Source organism: Diabrotica virgifera, chromosome 5, assembly GCF_917563875.1.
Source record: "Diabrotica virgifera virgifera chromosome 5, PGI_DIABVI_V3a".
Taxonomy (NCBI): Eukaryota; Metazoa; Arthropoda; class Insecta; order Coleoptera; family Chrysomelidae; genus Diabrotica; species Diabrotica virgifera.
Window position 1 is genome coordinate 171,104,053 of NC_065447.1, and position 16,441 is coordinate 171,120,493.

A 16,441-nucleotide genomic window follows, 5' to 3' on the forward strand; every position below is an offset into this window, starting at 1 on the left:
TCTCTAGTGACTTATCTTCGATCTGTTTTGCTTGCTCGGGCGCCGAGTCCCCGCTCTGGGCTCTGTCCAGTTCGGCGACTCGGCGCTCGAGGATGTGGGCCCCTCATGCCCTTTTTTGGGTTTTGTTACTAATATTTTTTTTTGTGGCTTTCGCCTATTGTTAATATTTTATTGATTTTTTTAGTGGCTGAAGCCGATTTGAAGTTTTTTGTATATTTTTTTGAGGGATGTCTGAAAATTTTAAAAATCAACATTAATAAATATAATGAGATGCCAAAGGTGAGCAAGTTGTCTTCTTTTGATAGAGCTACGATTATCTAGCCTTTATTATATATTTACTAATATTTGTTGTTTGGGTCTCCTATGTTTCCATCTATGGTACACATCATACCTTAATATCTCTTGCAAGATCCGGTTTGGGTGGTCTTCTAGCTCAGAAGATTGGAAGTTAAAATCATTAAAAAATAATCAGTTTAATTCAGATTTCTGTAGCTTTCTATTGGTCAGAATCTCCTATGAATGAAATAATCAATATTATCATAACTACATGGAAGGCCTGGAGCACACGATTGGTTTATTGGAAAATATGCCACTAAAATCAGTGCAAAGAAGTGGTATTCTCTACAAACGACAATATGTCAAATATTACTTTATTAGATTTTCGTCGATCTGTAGCAGTTTCCGACCTTAAATTGACTCCTAGTTAAAGGAGTATTATAGAAAGACCGAGTACATCATCAGCAAAATTTTTTATGGACGTAAAATTAGATGGAGAAATCCAAACCACTAAAATACTGTGGAAAATACACTGTATCATTATGTAAAATACACTGTAACAGTATCATAAAAAATGAACTTAACGCCTTAACTCTAACGCCTAGCATCCTATTACTAAGACGGGTCATAATTCAAAAATGCAAAGATGTAGGTAAATTAATTTCATGAATATTTCGTGATTAAGAACAATACTACTGATAATTATGTATAACCAAAATTTTGAAATTTGAAAAAAATAACCCCCAGGACAAAATCAGACATCGGCAAAATATCACTTTATCTACTCTATGTCATATTATGTATAAGTTTTTAGTTTGCGGAAACTGTCAGTATATATAGCAGTGCGTGAAGGGTTTAAAGTGTGCGTGAAGTAACAATGTATTTTAAATAGGATTTACTTTTTCGCACTGTTTTTTGGCACACTTTCATATCATCAAATATCCTTAACTTTCGTGTTGTCATGGTGATGACATATTTGAGCAATAAATTGCAATAAAAGTGTTGACAGTTTTGTGGTTTGAAAGAAGTTAGAATTTTTAAATGTCCAAGTTCTAAAAATTGTAGAATAGAAATTAATTCCAGTGACGAAGAGTTACAGTTTTTCTATTTTTTTATCGTAGATAAAATATTGTATGAAACTGTGCATGAAGTACTTTTTGCGAACTTACGTAATGTATAGCATTCGCTCCGCTATCGCTCGCTACCTAAACATCGCGTGCGTTCGCAAAAAGCATACGTCGCGAACTGTTTCATAAATAATTATTTTTTAATTGATATGTTAGCTATGTGCGGCCAAATTCCATGTCAATCCAATCGGTTCTTTAAAATTTGGCGATTTTGCAATATTTTACCGTGATAGCATAATAAAATAAAATAAAAATCAAAATGCAATTCTGTACAGGTTGGAATAAATTTCAGTTTCGGAATAAATCAAAGTTTAGGTGAGTACAAAAGATATTTTCAAGAAAGTATCCAAGTCATACAAGGGGCTCATTGTTTAAATAATTTAAAATGGGTCATTTTTGCGCAATATTTACTTTTTTAACTGCTGAGGTAATTTACATTTTAATAAAGGTATTTAGGACTTTTTTCTACAAAGGGAAAGATAAATATTTTACCTAATACTTACTAAATTAAATTCGACTCCCTATTTATTTAAATAATTATATATGAAATCCAAAAATAAAATTTGCAAAAAACTATTTTTGCGTTTTAAATAAGCACCATAAATTATTTTATTTAATAGGAGAAATTGCGCTATGTTACCAGTGTTAGGCAAAAAAACACTGGTTAAAAAATGTTTAATAATTTATTAGATATTTAATTTGTTTATTAAATGTTACTATATTTTCAATTGCAAAAACGCGGTTGTTACCAAAAGAATATAAATCTGTGTAAAATATCATTACCTTTATTTGTATGTATGTTGTCGACAGATTTTTTGATAAATTCAAATTTCAATTTGATTCCCCTCCAAAATGGCATTTGAAAATAATTGATCTAATTTGAATATAATTTGTTTTTTTTTATAACGTCGCAGGGACTAAAATTGAAATGTTGTTCCAATAATCAGGTTCCTGGGAATTTTTCACAAATTAACTAATTTTTTTTGTCGTTGTTTCTTCTTCTTCTTCTTTTTCCTTATATTAAAAGGTATAGTTTTGCTTATAGAGGGGGTTTCATTAAGAATGTCTAATCTCAGAGTTGTAGATTCTAGACCTTAAAATATTAAGATTTAACCAAAATCGCTTAAATAAAATATGGCTCCTTATTGAGTTACAAGGTTTTTTATTTAAAAATTAAAAAATATATTTTTGCTCAGTATTTAGAAACTATTCGACATATCCCTTTTATACTTGGTAGAAAGTGTAAGTACTATACACTGTATACACCCTAGGAAATAATGTTAAATACAAGTTTCGAGCTACTAACAGAGGCGTACGACAAGAGACAGTAAATGGCTGAACCTTCCCAAATTCTACGTCACTGGCGAAATTGCCATTTTAGCACAATTTTTAGATTCTCCAATAATCTCTATGTTAATAACATCCCCTTTACTCGTAACAATAAAGTCATTAGTTTTCGAGATATTTGAAGTTAAACATGTAACCTCACAGTTACTTAGTTATTTTGATGAATATATTGTGTCGCTTAATTTTTAGTTTTAAATATCTCGAAAACTAATGATTTTATCGTTAAGAATGTCTTAACGATAAAATCATTAGCTTTTGAGATATTTAAAATTAAAAATTAAGCGGCACAAAACGTTAATCAAAATTTCTGTGACGTTACATGTTTAACTTCAAATATCTCGAAAACTAATGACTTTATCGTTACGAGTGAAAAGCAAGTTATTTAAATAGATAGTATTGGAGAATCTAAAAATTGCGCTAAAATGGCAATTTCGCCAATGACGTAAAATTTGGGAAGGGTCAACCATTTGCTTTCCCCTGTCGTACGCCTCTGGTAATAGCCGGAAACCTGTATTTAACACAATTTCATAAAGTGTATAGTACCTACATTTTCTACCAAGTTTGAAAAGGATACGTCCAAAAAAACCGAGCAAAAATATTTTTTAAATTTTGAAATGAAACACCCTGTAACTCAATAAGGAGCCATATTTTATTTAAGTGATTTTGGTTAAATCTTGAATTAAGATTAAATTAAGAATCGACAACTCAGAGGTTGGCCTTCCTGAATGAAACAACCTCTATAAGCAAAACTATATCTTTTATTAAAAGGAAAAGAAGAAGAAGAAAAAACGACAAAAAAAATTTGTTAATTAGTGAAAAATTACCAGGAATCCGATCATCGGAACAGCATTTCAAAATGTTTAATCACCGCGACGTTATTAAAAAAAAAACAAATTATAAACAAATTAGAACAATTTTCAAATGCCATTTTAGAGGGGAGTTTTTTTTTCCTTGGGTTTGTATGACTGCGGACCTTAGGGTCCATTCGCCCATCTAACCGAGTTTGCTCATTTTTCCATTAATTTCAACTACTCTATGTTTATTTTACTTCTCTATATACATTACAATATCATCATATCATTATTATTATTATTATTATTTTACATTCACATTTTTTACTTTTAGTTTTCATTATATTTTTCATCTTTTTATTCAATTATATTTTTTTTCCTTTTTTTGTATCTTTTTTATTTTTTTCTGTTATATATATTTTTTTTTTGCTTTTTTTTTGCTTTTTTTTTGCTTTTTTTTTGTTTTTTGTTTTTTTTTTGTTTTCTTTTTGTTTTTTTTTGTTTCTTTTTTTTTTTTTTGTTTTTTTTTCCATTACGGTAAGACTAGAACCCGATTCATCCTCGCGGAGGTTATTCGTCTTCTTAATGGTTTCTGTTTTTTTTTATTACATTGTTTTTACATTTTTTTTTACAATATTTATCTAATTCTAAATACAGATAGTTAACCATAGCTACTCATATTTCCAGTTTAATATTTTTAATATGTTCACATAATAAAATGACCAGTTGTGGATTATTACTTTGATTTAATAAGAATTTTAAATTAATTGGATGTATGACATCCTTTAACTTATAAATTTTGTCCAAAAAGATTTTCACTTGAGCTTGTATTAGAGAGCAATTTAATATTTGATGCTCTGCGTCTCCTATTTCTCCACAATTGCAATATGGATCGGTTTTTAAACGAATTTTAAATAGAAATTTGGGAACCGGTACGTGATTAAACCTCAAACGACAAATTTTTCTTATTGCATTTTTGGAAAGATTCCCCTGTATAAACCATGGTTTTTTGGGAATCGTTTCTTGAATTTCTTTGTATGTTTGCCTTTTTGATTGTTTTTATTATCTTCTTCCCATTTTGATTTCCAAACGTTGTTAATAACTTTTTTTATTTCATTTGTTGTACATTTGTATTTTGTTCCTTCTCCTTCGTGTATGGCCCTTTTAGCTAAGACATCAACTGTTTCATTGCCCAGTATTCCACAATGGCTTTTGACCCATATTAGATGTATTGTTTTGAAATCTTTATTTAATTCTTCAACTTTTTGTAATATTTCTAAGATGATATAATTTATTTTAGATGTAGATTGAAGGTGCTTAATTTTTTGCAAAGCACTTTTACTGTCAGAGAAAATATAAATTTTCTTGTTTGGAAGATGTTGGCAGTATTTTAGGGCTTCTAATATGCCTATTAATTCAGCTGAGTATATGATACTATTTGCGTTTAATTTAAACATCTTACTCTCATTTGTTTGAGGATCGTATATTGCACATGCTGTTCCTTTTGTACTTTTGGAAGCATCGGTGTAGATTTGATAAGCATTTGATGATAGTTCTTTAATATCAGCTTTAATCTCTCAGGAATAATCTCTTAGGAAGTTTACTTTTAAATTTTTTAATTGTACTGTATTAAAAATATAATTCAAATTAATTGGGGCTGTATGTAAAGTTTCTTTATATTCTGCCAGTTCTCTATAACATTCAGCAATACAGGGAGATTTCTTTTTTTTTCCAATAACCTTTTATTAAATCATTTATCGAAAGCCAATGAATTTTATTAATTATTTCTGATTCTTTATGTGATAAATTTACTAAGAATTGACTACACAGTTTATTTCTTCTTAACCTTAATCGCATCTCTGCGCACTCCACATGTAGATTATTTATTGGAGTAGATTTTAAAGCACCTATGCAAAGTCTTAAACATTTATTGACAACATTTTCAATTTTTTGTAGATGAACATTTGCTGCATCTGCATAGAAAATAGATCCGTAGTCTATTATTGATCTAATATAGGATCTATACATCAGTAAGTAAATATTAGGATCTGCTCCCCATTTAGAATGTGAAATGGTTCTCAACACGTTCACTCCCCTTTCTGCTTTCTTAACTGTGTTTTCTATATGTTCCTTCCATAAGAGTTTCTGATCCAAAATCACCCCAAGATATTTTATTGATTTTTTAACCGGAAATTTAATACCATCTATTACTTCTATTTCCTTTGGAATGCCTTTCCTACGTTTGGTAAATATACATGCTTGTGTTTTTTTTATTTGAAAGGGACATACCATTTTTAAACTCCCAATTTCTAATTGCAGTGTAGCTCTGTTTTACCTTTTCTACACCTGTATTTATGTCTCTAAGGTCACTATAAATTACCAAATCGTCTGCAAATTGTACTATTTTAGTATCTGTTACCGATTTTTCCAAATCATATGTATATATTAGGTATAAAATTGGACTTAATATTCCTCCTTGTGGTAATCCGTCTTGAGCTATTTGTGGTCCTAAGCGTTCGTTGTTAATTTGAAGATATAATTTTCTATTACTATACAACTTGATTATTTTTGTGTTAAAAGACTCTGGTAATCCAACTTCAATCATTTTTTTATACAATATGTTGAGGTTAACATTATCGTATGCACTTTCAATATCTATAAATAGAGATGTAACTGATTTATTGTTAGTGAAGGATAAATTAATATCTGTTATTAAATTACTTAGATTTTCTGTACCAGAATAACCTTTTCTGAAGCCGAATTGGGTCATTGACATTTTTTTATTGAGTTCTAGCCACTTCTCCAATCTGATTTTAACCATTCTTTCAAAAGTTTTAGCAATACAAGATCCCAAAGAGATACCTCTATATGAATCTGGTGATTTAGGACTTCGATCTGGTTTCAGAAAAGGAACAACTAAGAATTCTTTCCAACTAGAGGGGTAACTTTCAGTTATCCATATATCATTGTATATTGCCAAGATCATCTCCTTTGCAGCCATCCCTAACTTATTTAGCATAACATAGTGTATATTATCTATTCCAGGAGCTGTATTTTTAGTTGTTTTAATGGATGACTCTAATTCGTCCATAGAAAATTTTTTAGTTAGACTGTGTCTTTCTGTATTTACTGGATACAATATATTTTGTCTCGGACCTGGCGGTGCAATTTTATTAAAGAAAGTTGTTGTCCATTCCCCTTCTATTGTTGAATTTATTGGTGGTTTGTACACATTCTTTAGCTTTTTAACCTGTCCCCAAATATTTTTAATATCTGTGTTTCTGTTTAAAGACATGCAAAATTCTTTCCACGTTTTCTTTTTATTCTGTTGTATAATTTTTTTCGTTTGGGCTACACATTTATTATAATTAATGTAGTTTTCCATTGTTCCTTTTTTCTTGTACCGTCTTAATGCTACCTTTTGTTCTTCGACTGCTCTACTACATTCCTGATTCCACCAATGTTTATTAAATTTTGGATTAATCGATTTTCGCTTCTCTGGTATACTGATTGCATTGACCTCATTTAGTTTAGTAATAAAATCTGTATATCTGTGACTGCCTTTATGAGTTTGTGCATATTGTTCCATATGGTAGGAAAAAATCTCCCAATCTGCTTTATCAACATTCCATTTTTTCCAATTAGTTTTACAATCTATATTACTTACACTAACGTTTATATTCATTTTCATACAAATTACATAATGATCTGAGCCTAGTGTTGAATCGTCTACATCCCATTCAAATAAATGAGCAATATCGGTTGTACAAAAGGTAATATCTATAGCTGATTTATTAAAAAATCCCGGCCTTGGTAATACCGTTTCTTTACCAGTATTTAAATATACAGTACCACTCTCATCACATGCTTCTAATAGATTTTTACCCGCTCGATCCGTAGTACTACAACCCCAAGCAATATTGTGACTATTAAAGTCTCCACCAACTAAAAATGGTTTTTTTAAACTATTAAAAAAAATTTTCCAATCATTTTTAGACATAGATAACCCTGGTTTTACATAAATAGAGTATATATTTATCTTTTTTCCTAAATTTAAGTGAATGGTTACCTGTTTGCACATTACATTATTGATTTTATGAAATGCTGGAGCTGGAGAAAAACCTATACCTCCTTTTTGCAGTACAGCCACTCCTCCGTATCCATCACCTCTATCTTCTCGAAAAATATTATACCCTGTGAATTTAATATTTATGTTTGGTTTAAACCAGGTTTCTGACAAAAAGCATACAGATATATCCTTGTCAAAAAGATATTTCTCTAAAGTACCTTTATTTGATAATACTGATCTACCATTCCATTGTAGGAAATTTATATTAGCCATTTCTAGTAAGAATTTTCTCTATACTATTTTTTAAAACTAACAATGTATTTGCTTCTAAAGATTGATTTAAATTATTGAGAATAGTTGTAAAGCATTCCAAAATATTATCACACACATTTTTTTTATTTATTTGTAAATTAGATGAAATATTATGATACTGTGGTACATTATGAAAATTACTATAGACTGTTTGTGATTGTGGTTTCGGTTTACTTAGTATTTCTTTACGTTGTTCAAGCGTTGCCGTGTCGTTTGTTATCGAATTAACACTTTCTGTTCTTCTACGTTTTGTTATTGTATACTGATTCGATGTTTGACTATTTTTTACTGCCGATGAGAAATTTTTTTGATATTTTGTTTTAGCCTCATAATAAGATATTTTTTCTACGTTCATTATATTTTTAATACTCTTTTGTTTTTCTCTTTCTGGACACTCAGCCCTTATATCTGTTGCGGAATGATTCCCGTTACATAATATGCATTTTACTGACTCTTTATCTAAACATTTTAAACTCTCATGTTCTCCAGCACAAAACCTACACCTGTCTGTTCCTCTACACTGAAAACTAACGTGTCCGTACCGTAAACATTTCAAACATTGAATTAATCTCGGTTGATACGTTTCTACTTCGTACACTAATTTTTCTATAACTACCTGATGTGGCACTATTTGCCCTTTAAATGTAACAATTATGGTAGATGTAGGTACAAAATCTGCATTTCCTTCTGAATTTATAACCTTTCTATTTATTCTTTTGACGTCTATAACATCAAAATTATATCCGTATCTTGGTTTAATTAATGATTTCAATTCTTTTGTATCTAAATCTTTATCTACCAACTTAATTACGCCCTTTTTTGAATAAGAAAATTTGGTAAATACGCATTATAATTTTTAATAGCTAAATTTTCTGACAATATTAATTTATTTGCACTTGCTCCCGAATTTAGTTCTACCTTAACTTTATTTCTACCTATAACGGTTATTTGTTTAATATTATTTTGAATCTCCGGAACCGAATTATTTATAATTTTTGCTGTCCCAATCCGATAAAATTTTCTCATGTTGCCTAGACTATTTTCAATATAGACATAATAAGGTCCATTATCAGTTGCAGTATACAAGTTTTTGTTTGCGTTCTTAATTACCTGACTATTATTTACGCTCGGAGTGGTATTTACCTCACCTGACTGTTATTTGTAAAATTAAATCTTTTTGATATTACTGTATTTTGATTAGAAATATTATTTTGACTTACCGAATCCTCTGAATATTTATTTTTAGCATGATTTTCCGTTACCTGCGTATTTTTCTGAATACTACCTAATCCGGGTGTTTCCAATTCCGTTTCCATAATCTCGCCTTCGTTGTTGAATTTTACATTTTTTCCTCGATCTGGTGGTTCAGAAGCTATATCGTTATCCATATTATTATTGTCCATTAATGACTATAAAAAACCTGTATAATTTCACTCACTCGATACACGACCGATTCGATTGAAATTTTAACACTGAATGTAGAGGGGAGTTAAATTGAAATTGGAATTTATCAATACATTTATCGAAAACATCCATAAAAATAAAAGTAATGAGATTTTAAACAGGTTTATAGTCTTTTGGTAACAACCGCGTTTTGCAATTGAAAATATAGTAACATTTGATAAACAAATTAAATATCTCATAAATTATTAGATACATAGTTTTTAAAAAACTTTTTGCTTAATACTGGTAACATAGCGCAAATTCTTCTATTAAATAAAATACTTTATAGTGCTTATATAAAACGCTAAAAAAATTTTTTTTGCAAATTAGATTTTTAAATTTTATATATAATTATTTAAATAAATAGGGGTCAAATTTAATTTAGTAAGTCTTAGGTGAAAGGTTTGTCCTTTAGCTTTATAGAAAAAAAAAACCTTAAAGACCTTAATTAAAATGTAAAATACCTCAGCAGTTAGAAAAGTAAATATTGTGCAAAAAGACCCATTTTTATTTATTTAAACAATGATCCCCTTATATGATTTGGATACTTTCTTGAGAATATCTTTTGTGCTCACCTAAAGTTTGATATCAAATTTGTTCCAACTTGTACGAATTTATATTTTGATTTAGATGTTTATACTAGACTATGAGTGAATGGACTAACATTTATTTAGGAATATTTTCTATACCTAAATACCATATTTTCGGAGTTAAATGGCCTAGACATATCATGTAAATTTGCAGATTTATTTTGTGAAAAAGGACGTTTCACACCCTGTATCTTCCCTAATTAAATTATAACTGAGTCTGCTAAACAATTTAGCAGCACCTTACAAACAATTATATAAACTCTCCAGAAAAAGCATGTCTGAAGCATGCTTCATGTGCACTCTGCATGAACTTGTTCACGTACTTTCAGACACTCGCATCGCGAATAACGAAGCGTTGTTTTGACAGTAGCTAGTTTTGAAATTTAGATGCTAAATAAATTATTAATTGTTTTCCTTGTTTCGCAAAAGTTCTGTTAAACTACAACGTTTATTTATTAAACATAGCCTGAAATGTTGATTTGGCGTATATATAGTTGTAAACATGTTAAAAGCACAAAAGTATAATAATCGCCAACACAAACTGCGATAGAATAACGAGTACAAACTAACAAAAATAGAAGTTATTGGGCAATCAATAAGGCTGCATAAAACACGCAGATGTTAACTTTTTTGTAATTACCTTCAATTATTAATGCAAAACATTATAAATCAGGGCGGATCTGTGAAAAAAGACTATATTTGGACGTGAGAGGGGCATTCTGATTTTCGCAGAAAAGTTATGTGGTAACTTTAATAATAATAATTGACTTTCCTTTCCTCTCAAAAGACAGACAAAAAGAAATTGAAAATAAAAGAAGGCAATACTTTAATAGCTATTTGTATAACGAGAGAGGAAACTGCTACTTTTCTTCCCGAGAATGAAGTTTACTTCAATCTCGGGATAATCATTCAAGGGAGGAAAAGGTACTTTAGTCAAATGTTATACATAGAGTCTGGGCAGATTATCGGAGAATAGGCCATTTTTTTGAAAAGTTATTTACCAGCAATTTTATTGCTGGAATCGAATCTTATGATTGTATATACTAGTAATATGGGTATGCAAAGTCCATAGGTAGTGTGCTACTTTTTTTATAAACAAAATGGCGCCCAAAAATCGTGCTTTTTTTCAATTTTTGCTCTATAACTCTAAAGATTTTAACTTTACACCAAGAATATCCAAATAAAAATTCACCGTAATTAATTTCTGCATAGAGTCGTGCTTCTTCTGATTTAGTTCGACAAAAATTATCCTCGGAAAATGCGGGTTATTCCAACAAAATCTTTAATTTTCAACTAAAATTTTAGATAAGTAGTGGTTGATCAATAATTATATAATAGGCCAATCAAGTTAGGTTTTTACTAGACATAACGGAAAAGACGAGGTTTGACAGTTGAAATGTGTAGTATGAGATATTACAAAAATACTACCATCTTTGGATTCATCAATTTTTTAGTGGAACATTTTTTAAATAAACAATCAAAACGTCAAACTTAGTTTTTTACTCATAACTTAAAAACTTGTTTATTTAGAAATTTGACGTCCACAGGTAACTTTCTTAGAAAAAAAGATACATCGAATGAGATACGCTAAATAAAAATCGGTTAATAAACAAAAAAGTTATTGCAAAACGGATGACAAAATCACTGTTTTTGAATATAGTTAATAACAATTTTATTGTTTGTTAAAATACGTTTCAATATACCCAAAATTGAGGGCACTATGGTGTTTAAATGGTGTGCAAAAAATGGTCCAGATCTGTTAAATAGTTTTCGTAAAATTGAATTTGTTTATAAAATTTTTTGAAAAACGAGCTAATTTCTGAGGCTGGTCCAGTTAATATGGCTGAATGTATCTGAATAATCTGGAGCTCATTTCCTTCGTTAAGATGTATACTAACAGCTTATGAAAAAAAAGTAGAAAAAAATTACATATACGTACACAAAATTATTTGTTAATAAATAGCAGTTTTTAAGCTTATAAACAATTACAATAATTTCGTAGAAATTAGATCAAATTAAATGGCAATAAAAAATACGGAAAGCTGGTTAAAATACACAACTTTCAAAAAAAAATTTTAGGTCCTACGACCCTTGGGGTCTGAGATAGCCCCTTTTTTTAAAAAATCATTGTTACGTTAATTAACAACACTAAGAGCTGAAATTAACCAATCTTTTATAAGAAAAGTCAAAGCTTTTAACAAAGTTTTTAGTAAGAAAAAATGTTAAAAATTGTTGAAATAGGAGTGTTATAAACACAGAGTATTTTGCGTTCCGACTAAAGTAAAAAATAGCGGGCGTAGTCGACTGACTGAATAGTGGGCGCGGTTGGCGACCGGCATGCGGCAGCAATTAAAATTACGTTATCCCGACCACAAAAATCCACTTTAAAGTGAATGACAAATTTTCGTCATTCCTTATGTTTTCGAGGTCTCTGAATCTGAATATGGATTTAATTTTTTTCTAGAATTAGTGGAACATGTCCAAATATCAAATTTTATGCAAAAATGCGAAAAATCAATTTTGATGATTTTTCAATTTTAACTCACTGTATTTTTGGTCGCTGTAAATATTTCCTTTTGAAAATTTTACTGTGTCATCTTTAAAGCCTTTAGATAACAATGAGATTTGTCCAAAATGACTCAATACGTTAAAAGAGAAGTTGTTAATTTTTAAACATTTTGTCGTCAGATTTCGTTAGTTTCATGTTTACTTAAAAAAGTTGAGTGACAAACTTTTTAGTTTATAATTTTAATTACCACAGAAATAAAATATAATTTATGAAGAAGTTTTCCAAAAAAATTTAATTTAAAATATGCAATAGGAAAAATGTTATGTGACTTTATAGACGAGCGGCACACCCCAAAAAAAAGCTTATTTCTCGAGATACTGATACTAATTTTGGTCATACTTCATATTTTTGATGGTGCTCAAAACTAAAATTAGGGTTGTTTTGAATTTTACGTGGGGGAACATTATCAAAATCGCAACTTTACCCTAAAAATAAAAAAAATCACGTTTTTTTGAGTTTAATTTGCTACAACTCTGTTCCATTGTAATATTTTTTTCTGATATTTTTATAGTATATATTTCTCACCTTTCTGAAGACAATGGGACCGGCTTCAATATTTCTGTCTTGCCATAAAGAAAGTTATAAATTGTTTGAAGTAAAAGGTGATTCTTGAATTGCAAAGTTTAATCGCAAAAGTTGAGTAACAAAATTTGAAATTTAGCTGTTTAATTAATTTTAAGTTAAAATCTAGAGTACAGAGAACAAAATGTTTTATACAAAAAAAAAGTGGTGCAACTTTTAATTTTAAGAAAAATGTGATTTTTTTTTTATTTTTAGGGTAAAATTGCGATTTTGACAATGTTTCCCTATTTAAAATTCAAAATAAAACTCATTTTCGTTTTCAGCACCATAAAAAGTATAAAGTAAGACCAAAATTAGCCATTCACCACACCGTGGTTGATATCTCGAGAAATAAGGGTTTTTTTGGGGGGGAGTACCACGTACCACTCGTTTATAAGGTCGCGTAACTTTTTTTCTGTTGCATATTTTGACTTTGTGGCCTTTTTATTGTTATTTTTTAAATTCATTTATTTAAAATATAATTTTACTAAATAAATGTGCAACATAATAATATTCATAAAATTCAAGTTTCTACCAAAATATATAAATATAATATTAAGCTTCAAATCCGGTATACTGTCAATGTTAAAAATGGGCTGCAACGGTCTAGCGCTAGCGAATGCTAGTCCGCGAATTTATTCTCATTCGGCTGTGCCCATCATTTTTTTTTACTTTAGTCGGAACGCAAAATACTCTTTCTTTATTATAACAATACTGTTTAAACAATTTTTAACATTTTTTCTTGCAAAAAACTTTGTTAAAAACTTTGACTTTTCTTATCAAATATTGGTTAATTTCAGATCTTAGTGTTGTTAATTAACGTAACAGTGATTTTTTCAAAAAAGGGGCTATCTCAGACCCCAAGGGTCGTAGGACCTAAAATTTTTTTTAGAAGTTGTGTATTTTAACCAGCTTCCAGTATTTCTTATTGCCATTTAATTTGATCTAATTTCTACGAAATTATTGTAATTGTTTATAAGCTTAAAAACTGCTATTTATTAACAAATAATTTTGTGTACGTACATGTAATTTTTTTTACTTTTTTTTTCATAGGGTATTAGCATACATCTTAACGAAAGAAATGAGTCCCTGATTATTGAGATACATTCAGCCATATTAACTGGACCAACCTCAGAGCTTAGCTCGTTTTTCAAAAAATTTTATAAACAAATTAAATTTTGCAAAAACTATTTAACAGATCTGGACCATTTTTTGCACACCATTCAAACACCATAATGCCCTCAAGTTTAGGTATATTTAAACAAATTTTAATAAACAATAAAATTGTTATTAACAATATTCAAAAACAGTGATTTTGTCGTCCGTTTTGCACTAACTTTTTTGTTTATTAACCGATTTTAATTTGGTGTATATCATTCGATGTATCTTTTTTTTCTGAAAAAGTTACCTGTGGACGTCAAATTTCTAAATAAACAAGTTTTTAAGTTATGAGCAAAAAACTAAGTTTGACGTTTTGATTGTTTATTTAAAAAATGTTCCACTAAAAAATTGATGAATCCAAAGATGGTAGTCTTTTTGTAATATCTCATACTGCACATTTCAACTGTCAAACCTCGTCTTTTCAATTATGTCGAAAAACGGCTTATTTTTTACTAACTTGATTGGTCTATAAGTTGGTAATATAAAATCTCTTTTCGTCTAATATATTATAATTCCAGAAGCCGATTAAAATTGAATAAATAGTTTAGCAAAAATTGAATTGTTAATTAAAAATTTACGGTCGCTATAATAACCAAAATAATTATGATACATGAGAATAACTATGCTTTTTGTATAAAAAGACACTGTACCTATCTAATACACTTTACAGAATTGAAATTGGAATATTTAAGCGGCCTCAGGAAATTTTAAAACAATTTTTTGGCTTATAAACAAACAGAATATCTCGGGAAATATTAAATTCAATTAAATCATGAAAACGGTATTGGAAAAAAAGCGGCAGGGCGCTTCTTTTAAAAGAAAAAACGTTTACTTATTGTGATGGGTGGTTCCTGAGATACAAACGGTCAAAGTTGACAGGCATTTACGGCAAAGATATAAATAATAATAGGATCATAATTTTCTATTTCTTTTTGTCCTCTCTCAACACCAATTTTCATATCTTTAAAATACTCATAACATAATATATTATTATAATAAAAACTATCGATATTACGAGTGAAAATTGCCAAAAATAGCAAAATTCCAATCAAAAATTAGGTTGGAGAAAATGTTATCTCAAAGTTCAAAATCGATATTCGTTAAAAAAATGCATTCTCTCGGCTTCCTAAGGAGAAATTTTCTTCATTCTTTTTTTGTTCCCAAGTAACTCGCGTAGAGCCATCTAACTAACGCATTATTAAATGTCAAAGTTGCTTTTGTTTTGTTATAATAAATTTATTTATTTATTTTAACAAAAATTTTTAATGTGTTTATATAAAGATTGTTTAAATAATTATACAGCTCTCAAATGAGAATATTTGTGTTTTAACGTTAAAAGGTACACTTGTAGTAAGTTTATCTAAAAAAGTCTACAACTGGAAAAATACCTATATTGGCTGTATAAATTTACATGTGCTGTATAAAGTTATGTGCGCCACGCACTTCGCGCCGTGTGTGCCCCGCGTATTTGTGGCGCCGAAGAAGTTGGATAGTGGTGCGCCATGTGTGCGCCGTTTGTCCCCTATTTGTTCCATGTACAGTGGAACCCCGATAAGTCGGCCCCCGATAACCCGGAAGTCCGGCTAACCCGGACCGATTTTTATCAGACAAACATTACAACAATAAAAATGTATGTCCTTTATGCTGGATTTTCCAATTTCTTTTCAACATCTTAAAATATTTTCTTTTATCTTTCCTTATAAACATATTGTTCGAATACTATAATATCTTATATTTTTCAGGCTAATTTTATTTATCATAATAAACTTTCTTCGTAAAAATTTGTCGTTTTAGCGAATTCCTATGTAGTTCATTCGTTTCAATTTTCAATGTCAAACACATTATACAATGAGAGATAATGCGTATTTGTGTAATTTGATACATAATATACCTTAGTAAAAATAACTGGCATGGCAGACAACGCTCATTCTCGTGTTATCGAAACCAATAGGCATCTGTAGTATCCTTTATTTACTTGAAACTGTCTAGCATTATTTAGAAAAGACTATTAAAAAATTATTTTTCAAACAATGGACTTAGTCTTCACTCTTATTAAATAACATAAGTTCGTTCTCGTTGCGAGACGGTATTGTGTGTGTGTAGTAAAGTCTCATTGTTCGTTCCGCGTAAATATAAATTCAGATTTTGTTGTGTTTGCGTGATTTTTTGTCTACGTAATGGCAATAAAACTTAAA